General features: G+C 37.1%; 1 long non-coding RNA gene across 1 annotated transcript in view; it reads right to left on the bottom strand.

Annotated features, from left to right (window-relative positions):
• Positions 1-2,628: 2,628 nt before the first annotated feature.
• LOC123619563 (uncharacterized) overlaps positions 2,629-20,779 on the bottom strand; it is a 623,996-nt gene continuing 605,845 nt past the window's right edge. The window contains exon 6 of the long non-coding RNA XR_012509630.1: positions 2,629-4,675. This is a non-coding gene — a long non-coding RNA (uncharacterized LOC123619563). The remainder of the gene's footprint in view (positions 4,676-20,779) is intronic.

The following is a 20,779-nucleotide window of genomic DNA, read 5'->3' as shown; positions in this document are numbered from 1 at the left end:
TTACAAGCATAAGCTGGTAAGCAGAATTCTGAGACAGTCTCCAAGATTTTTCACCCCTGGGTCTGCATGGAGAATCCCATGGATTGGAAAAACTGGTGGATTTTACTCTTGTGATTAGATTATGCTAGATGGCACAGCTGACCTTAAGAGAGGGAGATTTTCTGGGTAAACGGACCAAATGCCATGAGCCCTTTAATGGCAGTAAGTTTTCTCTGGCTGGTGACTAAAAGACGTCAAAGATTTGAAGCATGAAAAGTATTGGGTGTGTCATTACAGTTTTAAAGATGGAGGGGGTCATGCACCAAGACAGAAGGTGGCCTCCACCAGCTGTATGCGGGCCCCAGCGGACAGCCAGCAAGGCAGGAGGGACTGCAGTACTACACCCACAAGGAGCTGAATTCTGCCAGTGGCGAAAATGAGCTTGGAAGGGGAATTTTCTCCAGAGTCTCTAGACAATAACTTAGGTTGGCCTACACTTTGATTTCAGCCTAGTGATACACAGAGCAGAGAACCAGCTCGGGCCATGCCATGCCTCTGACCTACAAAGGCTGCGAGCTAATAAATGTTGTTTACAGGTGTTAAATTTTTAGTAACTTGTTATGCAGCAATAGAAAACTGAGATCAATGAATTCATCTAATTCTCACACCAACTATACAAAATAACAACTTGTATCCTTATTTCTGTTTTTTTCCAGCTTTCTGGAGGTATAATTGACAAAAGTTGAATATATTAAAAGCGTACAGCATGATGATTTGCTGTATTTGTATGTGGTAAAATCGTTACTACAATCAAGCTAATTAACATATCCATTATCTCACAGTTTTCATTTTTTTCTGTGTGATGAGAACATTTAAGACGTACCTTTTAAAAAACTTCAGGCATACAGTCCAATAGTATTAACTACAGCCACCGTACATTAGCTCCCCAGAACTTACTTGTCTTGTAGGTGAAAATTTGTACCCTTTAAGCAACATCTGCACATTTCCCTCACCCCTAGTCCCTGGCAACCACCATTCTGCTCTCTGGTTCTGTAGGTTTGACTTTTCTGGACTCTACATGTATGTGAGATACAATATTTGTCTTTCTCCCTAGGGCTTACTTCACTTAGTGTAATGTCCCTGAGGCTCATCCATGTTGTTGCAAATAGTAGGATCTCCTTCTTTTTTGATGGCTAAATAATTGTCAGTTGTATGTATAATACCATATTTTCTCTATCCATACCTCCACTATGGTGTCTATATCTCAGCTCTTGTGAGTAATGCTGCAATAAACATGGGAGTGCAGATATGTCTACAAGATACTGATGTCAATTCTTCTGGATACACACCCCCAGAAGTGTGATTGCTCAATCACATGGTAGTGCAATTTTTAATACTATAGATACCCTCCATACTGTTTTCCATAATGGCTGTCCCAATTTACACTCCCACCAGCAGTGTGAGGTGACATCTCACTGTAGTTTGATTTACATTTCCCTGATGATTGTTGGTGTTGAGCACCTTTTCATGTACCTATTGGCCATCTGCACATCTTCTTTGGGAAAATGTCTATTCAGGGTTATTTGCCCATTTTTTTAATCTGGTCATTTGTGTTTTTTCATACTGAGTTGTTTGCATTCTTTATGTTTCAGATATTAATTCTTTATCAGGTGTATGTTTTGCAAATATTTACTATACGTTGCCTTTTCACTGTGTTGACTATTTTCATTGCTGTGTAGCAGCTTTTTGGTTCAATGTAGTTTTACTTTCATTTTTTCTTTGTCATTTATGCTTTTGGTGTCCCACCCAAAAAAAAAAAATCATTGTTAAGACCAGTGTCAAAGAGATTTCCCCTGTTTTCTTCTGGGGGTTTTATGGTTTCATGGGTTACATTTAAGTTTTTAACCCATTTCTAGTTAATTTTTGTGTACAGTGTTGAAAAAAAAACAGCCCGGTTTCTGTTATTTTTAAAACAAGGAACCTGAGATACAGAAAGTTATGGTAACTTGTCCAAAGGACACAGGTAGTTAAGTGGAAAAGCCAAGATTCAAAACTGGGAAAAATGAACCCTATGTTCTTATCCACTAAGCTTGTTCAGTTCTAAAGGGAAATGCTACTAAACTCAGAGCAAAATAGGTAAAAGTTACCAAGCAATAGGACCAAACTCAGTATAAGTTGTCAGAAAGCCTTCCAGTATATTTAAACTCATTTAAAAAACAAAGACTTAAAAGGGTGTAGTGGAAAGTAACTGGCATGTACCCAAAAAAACCCAGAACAGAACACACACAGATTTGCCATCAGGTAATCCTGTGTATATCATTTACTGACTCAGGTGAAGGAAGGCATCTAAACTCACTAGCTTGTAATATTCCATCCACAAATTATACTCAGAAATCTATGTTCCAGCCTTGTTTTGTTAGTTATAAGCTATTTTATATGATGGCATATTTAGCAAACATCAATAGTATTTTTGAAGAATACTTAATAAAATGATGAGACCCAGGATGAAATGTTAAATGAATGGTATTTACAGATATATATATATATGTAATTACAAATGTATTGCAAGTGTGTATATATATATATACATATATAGCCCACTTATGTATAGATATTTTAAAAGTAAATAAGCATGCCCACAGAATTATTTAGGAAAAATGTAAATAAATACTATAAAATGTTAACCTCTTAGGGTTTTAGGACAACACATGATTTTTATTTATTTATTTATTTATTTATTTTTGTATTTATTTTAATGGCGGGACTAGGGATTGAACCCAGAATCTCATGCATGTTGGGCATGTGTTCTACCACTGAGCTATCTCCTTCCCTGACACATGATTTTTAAAACCCCTGTTACAGTTGCTGAAACTTATAAACATACTATCATTTATTAACTCAACAAAAATGTATTGAATTTATACCATACTCTTTGTTTACATGAACATTATTAGCCGAAGATGTTTGTGTTCTCCAGGAAGTTCCTTCTACTCCATAGATACCCACGCTCAGGTCCCCGGGACTCCGACCGCGTTTTCACCCCGTCTGATACTGAGGAGCAAGGGTTTTGCTGTTTATCTTTTTTACTAGACTGTGATAACCTTTCTATCGGGGACTGTATCTTTTTTATTGTATTTTTAGCACCTGGCACGTTGTCTGGCACATAATAGGATCTCAATAAACTCTGAGTTAATTCTCTTCTTTGTCATTTAAATATTAACAAATGACTCCTGAGAAATAAAGTGAAATGGTGTCTCAGGACCTGTTGAATTTTTGGTCATGTTTTTCAGAATAAGAGTCTTTCCACTGGATTTGTTTCTTGCTATTTCCCGGACCTTAATGCCATATTAAGAAGGTTGTTTAGACTCTGACAGGACTGCCTTCCAGCCTTCTAGTAAGTACCAATCCGTAAATTAAGCAAAAGCACGCAGGTTGTGTCTGTAAACACTCTGGTTAATCTAAAAGTAAAAGTCATTATCCAATTAAGATGAAAAAGAGAAGACTTAATTTAGAATGCGCTCACTTCTAATGAGGAGGAAGGAAAAAAACCATAATATTATGGAACAGGTGTTGAGAGAAAAGGAGTCAGGATAGGGAAGGGGAGGATGTATTTATTTAATGAGAGCCTCGGGTCTAGAAAGGACCAGACAGAAAGCAGAGTTGAAAGCATCTCATGGCCATACTGACATTGCCTCCAGAAGTCCTGGATTCGTGGTGAAGAGAGACTGGAGGGGCTGCTGATGAGGAGTTATGCTGTGAAGAGAACATCAGTGTATGTTTTGTAAGATTCCTTTCCTGGGAAATTTTCAGATGCCACAAATAGTCACAGAAATATCATAATTTTCTTTAAGTCATTTTTTCTGCTTCTGTAAAGTTTTGATCAGTGGTCCCATTTCACCACACAAAGACAAGCAGAGGGGGAGTTTCTAGTTTGAGTGGCTTCAGGGTTTTGCTTGTTGGTTACCATAATGGACTGAATTATGTTGCCCCAACGTGGAGTTCTAACTCCCAGTAAGATTGTATTTGGAAATAGGGCCCTTAAGGAAGTAACTAAGGTTCAGTGACGTCATAAGTGTGGGGCTTTATCTAATAGGACTGGTGGCCTTAAAAGAAGAGAAAGAGACACCAGAGATCACTCTCTCCCCACAAGCACACAGAGGAAAGCCCATGTAAAGACAGAGGAAGAAGGCAGCTGTCTGCAAGCCAAGAACAGAGGTCTCATCATAGATCAACCCTTAGACTTCAAACCTCCAAAACTGCAAACATTAATTTTTGTTGCTTTAAACCCTCAGTCTGCAGTATTCTGTAATGGCAGCCCCATCTGACTAATAAGTAGATCTTTGTGGTAGCAAAAACTCAGGTTCAGTGAACAAACTGCTTGATCAGCTCATCTTCTCAGACAGAACGATTCAGTGTGACCAGGCTCCTCTTCCGGCTTCATTTCCCAGACTGGTGTCAGACAGAACCCCCTTCTTTGCTTAGCTCAACACTGGGGCCCGCAGAGTAACTGGAGAGTTGAGTAAAGCCTGAGAGACACACAAAAAAGAGCCATGCTCTGCCTCCATGGTTGGCGTGAGAACCCTAGTCCGTCTATGGAAAGGGAAGAGCCATCTCTTCAGGCAGTTGGATCTCCAGGAGAGATGTATCGGTCATCTGAAATTTCTGAATTATGACCATAGTCTCACATGCTGAAGATCTAAAAGAAGGAGAGACCAAAATGGTATGTCAGACCTATGAACATTCCATGTTTATAGCTAAAAGTAGACAACTAGCCTTAGCATGGCCTCCTAGTCCACTGGGAAAGACAACATGGAAGCCACAAGAATATTTTTCACTAAACAGGCAGGTCAAACAGGCTGCCCAGACCTCTTTCCCCTGAGTTTCCAAGACAGAACTCTGAGATAGGTTAGGAGACTGAACCCCCTGCCTGGGAGACTCCGGGGCTCTCTTCCTGTACCAGCAGCAGGAGAGAAGACAGTCCAAGAAGTCTCAAAAAGAAGAATGAGCAAACCATTCTTCATGGTCACACAAGATTTTTTTCCCTTTTCCCACCTCATATTGTACATGAAAGGCTGAATGTTTGGCATTGTGACATACTTTTAGCACACCTTCTTATCTTTGATAGGAATGGTTAGGACTTTAATCTTGATGAGGGTACCCTTAAACATTATGCACCTGTAAACTAGTAAGATGTGACTGAAATGGCTCAGTTCCCCCCATGTGTCACACACTGTGCTGAACGTTCTACATATATTATCTTGCATAAGCTTTACAGAACTCTAAGATATTGTGGCTATGTTTCCATGCTAATATCCATTCATTCTAATCCTGTTTAATAAACCTTAATTTCCTTCTGAGGAGCCATCTTTTCTCCACTTTGTTAATTAAATCCCTGTGGATTGAAGTAGAAGTAAAGGATGTGACAAATTTGAGCCAATCAGCAGTTCATACACAGTGTGAAAGACAATGTCATTTTCCCTGGAACGTTTCAGGAAGAAACATTCTTATTTCCCCCGTAGCCCAAACTAGGATACATTCTTGGGAGTTGCTGGTTTTGTTTTCTTAAAAGAATACATTTTAGCTTAAGATAGAGAAAGAAAAAAGTAAGGTGAATCTACGAAAAAAATAGAGATAGAAATTGGATCCAGGTGATAGTGTTTGAATCCTGGATCAAGCCTTATCTGAAGTCAGTGCTCATCTTTGATCTGTTCCGTTATGAAAACAAAATTGTTTCAGTTTAACCCAGGTTAGACCAGGTTTTCTGGCATCTGTAATGGAATCCTCACTACTGCATTCCATCTTACATCCAAGTCCCTGAGTCTTAGACAAGCTTAGTAATTTAACCCAAAGCAAAACTGTCACTAAATAACAAAAATCCTGAGCCCTCAACCCAAACATTTGGAGAGCTTGAGTGCAAAGTTCTTCATGTCTCAGCTGAAGATAAATTACTGTCAACAGGTTGAGGGAATTCACCAAAAGAAACAAACTCTGAAGGACGTTGGTCTGACATCTCTTCTTGCTGTATTTCAGTGAACAAGTACATGTCAAAGTAGGACTCCATTCCAGGTCTGACCAGCTCCACACCCTGCTGTGCACCCTGCTACACCCCAGCCTACACCCTGCTGTACTTTTTCATGCAGCAGAAGCAATAAAGGATAATGTCCTGTCACAAAGAGCCTGGCTGTTTCTCAGTGGAGCCAAGATAAGACCAGATAACAGTGGGGGGGGGGAGGGCTGAGGTTTGGGGGCCTGACACACATGCTAAGATAGAGTATGTGGGCTGTCTTCAGGAACTAACATTGAAATGTTTTCTCTACCTACTTGTCTCTTCTTTGCAGGAAATCCCTGTCTACTGTCTGGCTTAATCAATGGTTTTCAATCCTGGCTGAGCAATAGAATCATCTGGAAGATTTTTTAAAAATAGAAATGCCATGGCCATACTCAGGGAGCTTCTGTTTCAGCATCTGTGATTCTATTGTGGGACTGGAGTGAGAGCTACTGTCCTTCTAGCGCTTCAAGATGGTAGCTCTTGCATTAACTCCTTCAAGTGTGAAATTCTAAGAGCTGAATAATTTTGGTTTTGGCAGAATCCAGATTTATTCAGTTAACACCTTGAGTTGTAAGTATAGTATTTTTTTAAATTGAAATTTAATTGATTTAGAATGCTGCGTTAGTTTCTGGTGTACAGCATAGGGATTCAGTTACATATATATATATAATATATATATATATATAATATATATATATATTTTTTTTCATTACCATGTATTCAATGCAATTCCCTGTGCTATACTGTAGGACCATGCTGTTTATCTATTTTATATAGTTTATACATAGTAGTTAGTATCTGCTAATCACAAACTTCTAATTCATCCCTCCCCTTCCCTTTCCCCTCTGGTAGCCATAAGTTTGTTTTCCATGTCTGTGAGTCTCTTTCTGTTTTGTAAATAAGTTCCTTGTATCATTTTTTTTAGATTCCACATATAGGTGATATTAAATGACATTTTTCTTTCTCTGATTTACTTCACTTAGTATGATAATATCTAAGTCCATCCATGTTGCTGCAAGTGGCATCATTTCACTATTTTTATGGCTGAGTAGTATTCCATTCTATCTATCTATCTATCTATCTATCTATCTATCTATCTATCTATCTATCTATCTATTTACCACAACTTCTTTATCCAAATGTCGATGGACTTTTAGGTGGCTCTCATGTCTTGACTATTGTAAATAGTGCTACTATGAACATTGGGGTGCATGTATCTTTTTGAATTAGAGTTTCTTCCAGACACATGCCCAGGAGTGGGATTGCTGGATCATATAAATCTATTTTTTAGTTTTTTAAGGAATCTCCATACTATTTCCCATAGTGGCTGCACCAAATTACATTCCCACCAACAGTGTAGGAGGGTTCCCTTTTGCCACACTCTTTGCAGGATTTATTGTTTGTGGACTTTTTAATGATGGCTAGTCTGACCGGTGTGAGGTAATATCTCATTGTAGTTTTGATTTGCATTTCTCTAATAATTACAAAAGCTGAATAATTTATTTAATATACATGTCCTAAGCATTAGTGTTTTCCTTTCTCTTTGAGTTTGGATTGTCTTCCTTCTTATAAAAAGTAAAAGCCTTCACTTGTATGACCCAAATAATTTAAATCCCCTCCAGCCTATTGTCTCTCAACTCTCCAAATTTCTACAAGTATCTCACCTAATAGAAAGACAGAACTCCTTGAGGATGGGTAGTCTATGTCTTATATCTGGATCCCAGTTATTGACTACATGGCTCAACACACAGTATGCCCCTTAATGCATTCAGTTAAATGATGAATGGTTACTACAGTTTGCATTTTCAGGAAACAGCAAATTTCTCCTCTTCTCAACGTTTCATATTGACCTGAGCCCTAAACTGATTTAAAGCAGAACAATGGCCAAATTCCTGCCTACATTCCCCAGGCCGACTTAAAGTATTTTCCTTTGATCTCAGTTGCTGATGGAGAGACTATGAGGTAACAGAAAATTCCTTTCTTCTTTAGGAAAAAAAAAAGTGATATTAATGCCCAGGAGGGATCTAAGATTCTATTTTTACACCTTCTCTGAATTATCAATTTACTGCTGGCTTTGCTTTGATTTTTTGGCTCTAACAGAGCTGGTTCTGTCTTTTAGCACTTACTGTTCTGTAAGATCATTTAAAAAGCAGCTTTATTAAAATGAGCACTCTTAGAATCAAAACAATTTTCGTGTTTCTAGAGAAATTTCCTGGAAAGGATTGTGAAAAGCAAATCAACTGCTTAAGAACCATTTTATTACCTCTAAGTAGAAGTAGTTTTCTTTCCATGTTATGGTGACCTTTCCGGCAGAGAGGTGGGGCTTTTAAAAATAATTTCTCATGTTTGCCACGTACCACGGAGCCTTATACTTTTGTTTCCTGACCTCATGCCTTCAGTGCCCCTCACAATAGGTTCTCAGGTAAACTTCATTTGCCCCAGGCCCCGTCTGCAGAGTTGTTTACCTAACTTTAACATTTCCATAAATTTGCATTTAAATAGAAGAAATCTTCAAAACATTTTCATTGAATTGATCGTGTGAAAATAAAGGCCGAAGATCTGCGGAGGCAGTGTGATACCAAAGGAAAAGCAACAGATTTGAGGATCAAAGGACTTGAGTCCCCGCACCACATGCATTATGTGACTTTTTGGAAGGTTATTAAACTTCTTTGATTCTCATCTCTCTTATCTGCAAAATGGAAATCCTGAACACGTGGCTTCTATACACACTATGGATGGTAAAAGAGGGTCAGACATGAAGCACCTGACACGTGGCAGTAGGTGTTCAATAAAACCGGTGTTCCTCCCCTTCCCATGGTTGCCCTTTTCTTCACAAAATTCACCATAACAACCTCTTCTCTGTCAAACTATCAGCCTTATTAACTAATCCTCATCCTCCGCGGCATCTATATTCTGGTTGTAAATGCTGTGGAAAAAAAAAAGTAACCACCAAGGTAAATAAAATAAGGATACTGATGAATGAGAAAAGGCCACATTTTAACTCACAAAGATATTCTGGAAAATGTCATTTATGCATTAATTACACCTCAGGGACCATGCTTGTTATCAACTATTATTTCTTCGCCACAAAGCACTGGCAGTTTGGTAGGACAGCCAGACATCATCACTAAAACTTCCCGTGTGAAGTCGGTGCTGATCCATACCGTGAGAAAGGCGCAGCAAAGGGCTGTGGCTGTTCAAACAGAAAGAGAATCCTTTCATCTTGCGAGAACAGTAAAGGTTTCTGGAAGCAAGGCGCACATTAGCTATGGCATGAAAAATTGATAGGATATAGAAACGGAGAAGCTAGAAATGAAAGCATTTTCACTGGAGGTGCGTGCGATCTGCCATGCTCCCTCCTTCCGTCCCTCATTATCTCTCTGACCCTGGGTCCTACTAATCTTTCTCTTACATCAGCTACACATCCCACCATTCCCCCAACAGGACTTCTTCTCACCCCCGGGCGTATTTACTGTTCTTCTCTCTGCTTGGAATGGTGCTTTCCAGATATCCTCAGGGTTTACTCCTTCCTCTACTTCAAGTCTTTCTCAAATGTGCCTTCTCAATAAGACCTATGGTGATCTCCCGTTTGAAATTGTAACTAAACCCCCAGCATTCCCAAACCCTCTTACTCTGTGGATGTCACGTTCTCATTTATTCCTAGTGTTTATAATTTATTTTCCTTCTTCCTGTGATGGAACGTAGGTTCTTTGGAGGACTTGCTCATTTGCTCTTGGGGCCATTTATTTATTTTTAAAGTGTTTAGAACAGTGTCTGGCACACAATAGATGCTCAAACAATAGTTGATAAGTAAAATTGATTAAAAGATCTTTCTCCCTTCCCTTTTGACTTACTCTTCCATTTGACTTAGTCCTTGATACCTGTAGCTTCTAGGAGAATTCTTAACATGTAGAGGTGATCAGTAAATATATCATGAATTCAGTTGTATTCCACATTTTAATGGATTCTTTCAGAACCATAGAGTTTGCTCAATAGTAAGATAAAAAAAAACCAAAACAAAGCACTGTTAGCTTATGTCTGTTGTTACCAGTGGAATAAATCACCTCTTTAAAAAAAAAAAAACCTCTCTTTTGTTAGCAGCAGAATCTGGAACCTGAATTCTCTGTATTAGTGGCTTTTAAAGTGTTCTCCACGTCGTTTCTATGATTCTGAGGAAGTGCTACGAGGGTTGCTGAACGTGTAAAAGTCAGGAGGCACTGTCTCCCTAACCTATCCAGGGTCCTATCTCAACTTTACGGATTTCTTTTCACCCAGGTTAACTCTGTTATTTTCATTTTCCATATTAAGCTAATTGAGCTTTTGCCTAAGATTTTGTTGAAATAAAGAATTCCAGAGCAAAAAGAAAATTTGAAAACAACAAAATGAGGTCATTTCTTGACCTGTACTTACTTAGATCTGTACAGAAACCGTTTTTCCCTTTCAGTCTCTGCCAATTCTGGAGCTAAATGGAATCGCATTGAATATCAAAAATAGGGTTCTTTAAATTCTTTCCCAAACTGACACTTTCTATTTTTCTTTAAGTAGGGCAAATGATTTTTTTTTTACCTCGTATCCAACTACAGTTTTATTTTATGTATTTATTTTGCCATCTTGTCTTCCTCTTAATAGACTAAATGGCTGAAGAAGAATTGCTTCAATAGTGTCCAGGAAAATTCACGTTTGCTATTAAATAAGACCGATGGAGAAGGAAAAAAGAAAAATCAGAATGACAGAACTTATTATGTCATAACCTGTCATGCTGTCAGATTCTTTAATTTGATGTCTGAAAAAAAAAAAAAAAACCCACCCACAGATGTGCTCCAACTAGCAATTTTGAGTCATCCAGGAATATTTAACATCTACTCGTATTCCATTACCTTGCTTGGTGCCTTTTCTCATTTATTTTTAAATTTTCATTCTTTGGTTTGTTATTTTAGTTGACAAAAGTATATCGATATGTTTCATGTTCTTTCTGATTTGTCTGATTCCTATTTTTTCTAGGACAAAAGAAACATGAAGTTTTCCAAATTTCCTTTCTGCCCCTCCTCTCTCCTCTGCTTGGGGCAGTTTCTCAAATGTGCACTTGGTGTCTATATTCTGTACATAATTTGATCCTTTCAGCAATCTAAACTTAGGAGATAATATACTGTTCAATTGTCAACCACCAGTTACAATGCAGATTGTATTAGCCAAATAGGATAAGTATTTTAGACTCTTGCAACTCCCTAGGTCAGTGACTCTTAACCTGGGCTTCACGTTAGAATTACCTCACATTTTAAACGCTGATGCTTAAGCCCCAGTAAGGACCAGTTAAATCAGAAACTCTTGGGGTGGGGCCAGTCACAGGTATTTTTTAACAGTGCCCTGGATCATTTTGATGTGTGGTTAGCATTGAAAACCATGCTTCTAGGAGAACTGAGTTACTAAAAAGTAGACTAGAAAGTTCTTTTAAATTTGGTCACCAATGCATCATGCTTAAAGAAAAACATTCAAATGCATGAAGAACTGAATTTGCTACTGCTTTGCCAGCTCAATATGACCTAGAATGACCTAGAATGGAACCAGAGGTGGCTTTGCTGTGAACTTGATGAATCTTAGGCTTCAGCGTCCTGTGAGGGCTGGGAGGGGCTGAGAGTTGGGCAGTGTTTCAGGTATGAAAAGCCAGGTAACAATCAGAAAGCATCTCTAAGGGTTTCGTGTAAGCTGCCTAAAGAGAGCTCAGAAACAGGGGCTTGAGTCATTTAGCTGACAGTAATTTATTGTGATTTCTTTTCTTATTTTACTTGAATATTCATTTTCAAGGCTCATTATAGATGTGTAATTTTTGCATGCCTTTTCTCAAAGAAAGACCTACAAATCTTATGTGCTTGAGGTCTCACTAAAGCTGGACCTATTCCTGAGTGGAATCTGATGAAAGTAGAAGGGATTGCTGGTCATATTTCAAACTAAAACTTTACTGTTAGGAATTCAGGGCGAAGAAAGGCACATTGATCCTATTCTGCATAATTGCACACTTCAAAGACCTAGTACCTCTACCCTTCAAAGAACCTTTTAAAATATTTAATCCAAAGAATGCTAACGAGTCAAAAAACAAAACAAACAAACAAAAAAACCCGAAGAAGGTGGTATTTCTGCTTTGCAGTTTTGAGTTGCTTCTCTACCTTTTGGGTTTTTTTTGACTAATTTTCATATATATTCTTAATTGCTATTCAAATTAGATATAGCCCGAGAGTTTCCATTTGATGAGATTTCCATCTGATATCCACAACTGCTTTTTCCTCCTTGAATTCAATTACAAAAGACTCTCAGACTCATTATTTTATCATCATTATCATCCTCACAGATATTTTATAGATAATAATTTCACAGAAATTAACTCATGCATTACTTACAATATATCTGTGAATTAGGTACTTTAACTCCATTTTTAGAGAAGGTGCAAACTGAGGGATAAACTCCCCGGACTAGCACCCAGAATTCAAAATTCAAACCCGGAACTATCAGATACAAAAGCATCATTAAACGCTTCTTTTATCCAAACATGCCTATGTTTCTATATTGACCTGAAATGTCAGGATTACCCTGAGGTTTTCATTTTCAAGTCCCAGATCTCTGATGATATTTCAAGATCAGAACTGCAAGTAATTTTTTTTTTCTCACATACCAATTCTAATTGCTAGATAGTGACCAGCCGAAGTCCCATGTTGAGAAGGATTCTAAAGGTGTGTCCGGGATCAGCAGATGACTTTGGTGAGAAAATAATGTCTGTCTCTGATACGTGAAGAAGTGTTGGCGCACAGACCAACATTATATCTTATGTTCTAGGCTACAGATTGTAGCCAGTCCCTAACTGATTTTCCTTCATTTAGACTTTAGTCAATAGCCCATTGCCCTACCAATAATTTTCAGTCCCAATGTTTCTCTCCAAAACACTCATCCAATATCAATTGCTCTGTGCAGATCTCAATGCCATTAGGGAAGGTTTAAAAACATTAGGTTCTGTTTATTTCCCTTACTTTTCAACTGGAAGATGTATACTGAACTTTCTGGGATTGTGAAAAAAAATCTTTGCTTTAATGCAATAAAGCACCTGCTTATTATATATTGTACTGTTTTACATTTACATGGCTGGGTAAAATTTTCTACCTTTATCTGCTTGGTCATTAAAAAAAACAATTCAACTGTGTCTTCCTTAGCAAAGCTGTTCATGATTTTATTTTTTCTTTACTGTAGCTATTTCTACAGCTGAAACAGTTAGGGATGCATTTAACTGCAAGTAATGGGAAAGCGTAAGTACAAGGGCTTAAATAAATTGGAGTTTATATCTTCTTGTTTGTTGAGAAATCTAGACTGTGAAGTATGTTGGCATTTAGTGGATCAGCAGAGTCAAGAGAGCTCCTGGCCTTCCTCTCACAGTTGAAAGATGGTTTCTGAAGCACCAGACTTCACATCCACATTCAAAGCCAGAATGAGGGGAGAGCTGTGCTTTTCCCCATCATTGGAAAAAAACTATGCCTTCCCAATTAGAACTCCAATTAGATCCAGTTTATAATAGTTTTGTCACATGATCACTCCTAGCTACAAAAGGAGGCTGTCAAACTAGTTAGCTTCTTCATCTTCTCTGGCAGAGATAACGAGCCAGAGAGACAGGGGTTGAGTTACCCAATCATCAGTGTTAGACAGAGCTATTTTTCCGATCTTAATTATAGTTTTTTTCCCCATATTTTGTCCCTTAAATAAATGGTTTACTTGGTAAGGATAGAGACAGTGTCTCTCATCTCTGAACAAAAGATTAGTTCCTGCTGCAGAGTGAGTACTCAGTACCTGTTGATTGAATTGTACTGCGTGGTGCTACCACTCGGGGCCAGCTTGGCCAAGCCGATGCTGCATTTCTCAGAATCCTCCTCCCTGTCTGGTCCAGGTGTACTCCTGGTGCAACTGTGAAATTTACGTGAGATTTTAGAAGCAGAGGAAGTTGGTAGCCTTTATTCTCTGAGCCTATCATGGTTAGATACAGTGAGAGACAGACATGGAAATGCATGCAAGTTTGAGATTATCCTTGCTCTTCCCTGCAGTAGAAGACAGATACAGAGGTGCCATTGAATTCCAGTTTATTCTCTTCCTCTCCTTTCTTGTGTCCATTGTGTCCAGCTCTTTTCCCCAACCGCTAGTTCTGGAGACCAAGGGCGACAAGATTGGAGGAAATAGCTTTCCCCTGACTTCTCCACCAGTTCCCCCTGTAGTTTTACACCATGGGCTGGACGTGCCTGAATTCCAGATGTCCTTGCAAGCTCCACCTTGTCCTCCAGTGCCCTTGCTTCAAGGGAGCTCATTAGTGACTTCCCTCTGATCCTCCAACTTCCCTCCGAAGCCTGTTTTCCCTCAAATTGTATAAACTTTAGTTTCTGCAAGAGAGTCTTCATTTCGATCTGCTTTCCTGGTGTACCCTAACTGATACAGAGAAACTAAGTGACTTACTCATGGTAACTAATTTTATCATAACCGATATCACATTTTTCCTGTATTAACGGAGGTATTAATTAACAGAGTCATTATAATGGCTACATCATTTTATTTTAGATATTTGTCTATATATCTAGGTGTCTGCTCTTGCAACCTCAGCAAGAATTATGTGGATTTTGATGCACTCTATGAATAATTGCAAAATAATTTTGCTTTAGAGAAGTCTTGTTTTTTTCTTTTAAGGGAACTCTTAGAGGAAGTGTCACAACCATTTTATTTCATCTCTGAATTCTTAATATTTCATATAGAATGAGAGAGAATTTGAAATGAAGCTAAGAAATCAAATTGAGTGGATTCTTTTTCTTCAGATAGTGGTTCCAGCATCCTTCATGGCTTAGTGCTTACTTCCCATTAACCATACTCAGAATCGTCCTTTACTTTTTATTTGTGACCTTGTGTGGTTAAGCAATAAAAAGTAGCTGACTATCAACAATAGCAATATGTTCATTCTCTCTTAATATTTAAAGAACCAGCCTTTCAGAACGGAGATGGTGATCAGGTACAAGAGGTGAAGCCCAGTGCTATACCTCAATCAATTACAAAGAAAAAACAAAATCTATGCAAATCAAAACTATGATGAGGTATCACTTCACACCAGTCAGAATGGCCATCATTCAAAAGTCCACAGATGATAAAAGCTCGAGAGGGTGTGGAGAAAAGGGAACACTCCTACGCTGCTGGTGGGAATGTAGTTTGGTGCAGCCATTATGGAGAACAGTATGGAGATTCCTCGAGAGACTACAAATAGACTTATATGATTCAGCAATCCCACTTTTGGGCATATATCCAGAGAGACCCTTGATTCAATATTCATAGCAGCACTGTTTACAATAGCCAAGACATGGAAGCAACCTAAATGTCCATTGACAGATGATTGGATAAAGAAGTTGTGGTATATTCATATAATGGAATACTACTCAGCCATACAAAATGATAAAATAATGCTACTTACAGCAACATGGATATTGTCATTCTAAGTGAAGTAAGCCAGAAAAAGAAAGAAAAATACCGTATGATATTACTCATATGTGGAATCTAAAAAAAAAAGGGGGGGGGACAAATTAACTTATTTAAAAAAACAGAAACAGACTCACAGACATAGGAGACAAATTTATGGTTACTGGGGGCAAGAGAAAGGGAAGGGATAAATTGGGAATTTGAGATTTGCAGATAATAACTACTATATATAAAATAGATAAACAACAAGTTTATACTGTATAGCACAAGGAACTATATTCAATACCTTGTAGTAACCTATAATGAAAAAGAATATGGAAATAGATATATTTATGTACACATATGACTGAAATATTATGCTATACACCAGAAATTGACACAACATTGTAAACTGACTATACTTCCGTTAAAAAAACAAAAACTCTATGGCTCTAGCCTACATTTGACATCTCTGGAAAGCACCCAAGGAAGCCTAACCAGCTTTACCTGGAGGAACCTATTAAAGATTCAGTGGAGAAGAAAACATATTGGCAAATCAGAGCTGGATGCTTGTCCTTGTTTTCTACCTGCAAGCACAGGAAAAGCCAGAGCATTCTAGCTGTCACTCAGCTGGAGGCTCAGCAGGGACTACAAAAGGCAGAACTAGGCTTTTTGTTTCCTGGAGTCTGCATTGCCAGAGAACATCATTAATTAATTTCACTTTTGAAAATGAAATTCGTGTGAAGGCACCAGTAAGGAGAAAGTCACTTTTGTATTTTCCAGGGGACAATAAGCAAGCCTAAGTATTTGACCCCAGGTCATGGCTGAACGAATTGTCAAGACCCACACTGGAAAAAAAATTGAATCAGAAATATTCACGTGGTTTAAAGAAGTAAAAACAAAAAAAACCATCTGTAAAATATCTCAGTCTTACTTCTATCCTCAGACTCCCACCACATCTCCAGCTGCAAATAACTTTAATTTTTTTTTATTTTCAGGTTTTTTTTTTTAATTGAAGTATAGTTAGTTTACAACGTTGCATCAACTTTCTGGTGCACAGCATAATGTTTCAGTCATACATATATACGCATATATTCCCTTTCATATTCTTTTTTGTTATAACTTTAAATTGTTGTATATCCTTCCAGTGTTCCTATGCAAGTGTAAGAAAATATGAACAGATATACTAAGTTTCCTATTCTACATCAAAAAAAAAAAAATCATATGCTTTGATCTGAATCTTGCTTTTTTCACTTAAAAACTTTTCATATTTGTAAATAGAGAATTTCATCTTTTTTCCCCTCTAATGGCATAGTATTTCATCTTGTAGCTGTTCTACAGATTATTTAACCATTCTCCTGCTGATGGAATCTTGGCTTGTTTCTAATGTTTTGCTCTTACAATGCTGGATGAATAACCCTGCACATTTATCATCTTACACGTGTGCAGATATATCTATTGAATATTCTGAGCAGTGGGATTGTTGAATCAAAAGTTAAAGCATTTCTCATTCGGACAGAAATTGCCAAAATGCCTCTGTTAGCCATTGTACTATTTTGCAGTCTCATGTGAAATGAGTCTATTGTCCCATAAACTCACCAAAATAGCTGTTGTCAAACTTCTGGGATTTTTGTTGATCTGAAAAATGAAATCTGCTACTGAAATTTTGTTTTAACTTGAAGTTCCTTTTATCATAACTGAGATTTAGCACCTTTCACACGTTTAAGGGACATCTGTACTTTTTCTGTCAGCTCTGTGTTTACATCCCCAGCTCATGTTTCTTTGGGTGTTATTAATGCTCTTCCTCTCAACTTCTTGTAGAGCATCTTTTTTTCTTGTGTTATGAGCTGCAAATACTTTTCCAATTTTTTGATTGTTTTTTAACTTTGTCATCTATATTTTTACAGATATATGATTTTACCTTGCAAAGCTCTGTACTGCTTAGTCAGATTTACCAATTTTTCCTTTTAGGTAAGTTAGAAAGGGCATCCTCTCTCTAAACTTATAGAGAAATCCTCCCATGTATTCTGCTAAGACTTGTATGGCTTATTTTTCACATTTAAATACTTGTTTAAAGTTTATTCTAATGTGTAGTGTGAAGCATGGATCCAGCTTTATGTTTTATAGCTGTCTGCCCACAACCCAGTTTTTTATAGACTCTCTATATTGTTCTATGGATCAGTCTAAACACCAGTGTTATATTTTAGTAATTAAAGCATTATTATATACTAGTCTATTTTAAGACTAATTCTTCCTCTTTCTCCCAAGGTCACTTGGCTAGTATTTCTTATTTGTTTTTACATGTGTACTTTAGAATCCTTAGGCTACCGTTATTTTTATCAGCGTAGCATTACAGTTACAAAATAACTACTATTTCCATGTTTCTCCCATTTAGATTTTGCAGACTTCTTTCATTTATTCCCAAGTATTTTATATTTACCCATAATGATTTATTTACTTTCCGCATTTAACTGTTTTTTGTTTCTACATAACAAAGATGCTGACATCTGCCCATTTTTTTTAGCCCACAACCTTATTGAATTATCTCATCATCTATAGTATTTTTTTTTTCAGTTGATTCTCCTGGGTTTTCTATATATACGATCATCTCGTCTGCAAATAGTGATCACTTTGCCTTGTTCTTTTAAATTTTTAGATTTCTGATATTTTCATTCACAAAATTTTATTGTTCAGTTGCTTGGTAGAACGTTAAATGGCATATAAATGGTAGTGGGAATCTTTACCTTATTCTTAACTTTAATGTGTCCCTGTTGAGCATGACACTAGTTCTTTTTTCAAGATATACATAGTTTATCATGCTGAGAAGGATCAATTCATTCCGATCTTACTGAGACTTTTAAACTCAAGAACTGTGTGGAATTTTTAAAAATGTCTTTTTAGCATGTAAGCATATGATCATATAATTTATTTCAATACAATGATCTATATAATACATCATATTAATACATTTCCTAATGTTGGTCCAATATTGTATTCCTGTTATAAAAAAAAATTAGTCATGATGTATTACTTTGTAATGGGCTACTGAATTCTATTTGCTAAAATTCTATTTGTGATTTTTATCAATATTTATAGTAAGATAAATCCTTAATTTTGTGTGTATGCAGTCTTTGTCACATTTTGGTAATGTAATGTGAAGTTAACTTTAAAAAGAATTTTTAAGTTGCCTGCTTTTTGTATGTCCAATCTGGCTGCTACCGACAAGACAGTATTACTGGAATGATCTGATCTTTAAAAACATGATCGAATTCTCCAATGAAGACATATCAGTCTGTTTCTTTTGGTGAAGGAGTTATTTCTTATACTACTTTTGTTACTTTTCCCCAAGAAAATCAGTGTATAAACAGTATTTCCTCATTCTAATTTTTTTTTTCTTTTGAAGAGAAAGGAGGTCGTAACACAAATGACAGTGAAGCACTCAGGAATTATTAATTACCAAATTGAGGAAGAAGGGAGACTATTTTTAGGTGATTATAAAGTGCTAGTCCTTCCTTTTAATTCTCAGTAAAACTCAGATAACTATTACCATGTCCATTTTACAGGTGAGCTAAATGAAGTTCTAAAAAGTTACATAACCTTCTCAAGAAAGTAAGCAGCAGAGCATGATTCACATTCTTGTCTCTGTGACAACAAAGCCTAAATATTACAGATTGCAGTTTTTTCGCTCTTCGGCTTTCCTGAGATGTAATGGGTAATAAATGTATACATGAGGAGGTATAACTATTATATGGTTATTAAGATGTTTGAAATCAAATGACTACTCAACAGCTTACATCATTACTCGGGTCTTTGTCTAGATCTGCCTTCCATCAGCACATCAAACAAGAGGAAAGGAGGCTGAGACCTCCAAGGCATTGAGGGGTCTGACTTGTTAGTGAGAAAAATGCAGCTAGCCTTTGCTGGTAGTGTTGGGACACACTGGCCAGACTGGCCGTATACTGAGTGGCTCTCTAGAATAATCATCCTGTCATCTTTTTTCTAACATCATGTTGAGCCAATTCCTAGAGAACTGGTTAACTTTTTTAAAAAGTATTTTTCATAACAAATGCAACCTGTAAGCTATGCTTACTTCCTTAAATAAATTCCAGACTCGGCGAAGTGAACTGTAGAATTACTTTATTGGTATCTTTTTGCTGAAGCTAATATGGGGATGGTGAAATATTAATCAAAGGAGTGAGAGTTTCCCCAAAATCACATATTGGCTTATCCCTTCCCCCTCAGTAACATTTGTACTCCAAATCACTCTCCATTTAAACCCCTACTGATCCTAATTCTGTAATTATCAGCCTGAAAACTTTTCCTTGCAAGCCTATAATGTCTTGAAGGTTTTCACTGTAAACTAAACTATATGGATTTCAGGTTAATCTATAAGCCTTCAAGAGTGTGTTACCAAATTATATAAATCCTAAGTAGCAATGGAAATGAAAGGGCTATGAGAATAACTGAACTTATCTCAGCACAAAGCACAGAGCATCCTGAGTTTTCTCCTTATTCTGTGGCTGTCAAGTGTCTCAGATGCAGGCAGCGACTCTGTACATTAACCTCAATCATTTCATAGAGAGTGTACTCTTCTAAGAGTTGGAGGAAAATAAGTCAATATCAATTGTTTAGTGTTTATTGTCTCCTCTTCTAATTGTTGGATGGCAGAGAAAAATAAAGCCAAATCAAACCACCTTGCTGATTTTTAATTAAAACCATACATCTCCTGTTTGAATTGACTACATTTGATAAATAACAGCTTTGTATCAACACACACACAAACAGATACACATTCATATTCATTTCAGAAGATCATATAATTGCATACTGTGACTCTTCCATATCATTACTAAAAGTTGGGTTGGTAAGAGACAGTAGAAGTAAAATGATCAAATAATACTTTTCAGAACGTTAAAATTATGGCTTTCATGTAACTATAAAATAAACATACATTAAAAATGGATGGAAATACCAGTACACAGCTACCAGAAAGGAAAGAAATAGAAAAAAAAAAACCAAAACACTGACAATATTAATTGCTGGTAAGGATTGCTGGTAAGCAGCAGGAAAGCTCATTCATTGCAGTTAGGGATGCAGTGGGTACAGCCACTTGGGAAGATAGCTGGACGGGTTCTTACAAAACTAAGCTGACTCCTACCATACCGCCCAGCAATTGTGCTTGTTGGTATTTACCCAGCTAATTTTAAAATGTGTGTTTACACAAAAGCCTGCATAGGAATGTTTATCGTAGTTTTATTAATAATTGCCCAAATGGAGGCACCCAAGACCTTC

Source organism: Camelus bactrianus, chromosome 10, assembly GCF_048773025.1.
Source record: "Camelus bactrianus isolate YW-2024 breed Bactrian camel chromosome 10, ASM4877302v1, whole genome shotgun sequence".
Taxonomy (NCBI): domain Eukaryota; kingdom Metazoa; phylum Chordata; class Mammalia; order Artiodactyla; family Camelidae; genus Camelus; species Camelus bactrianus.
This window is presented reverse-complemented; position numbering and strand designations above follow the sequence as displayed.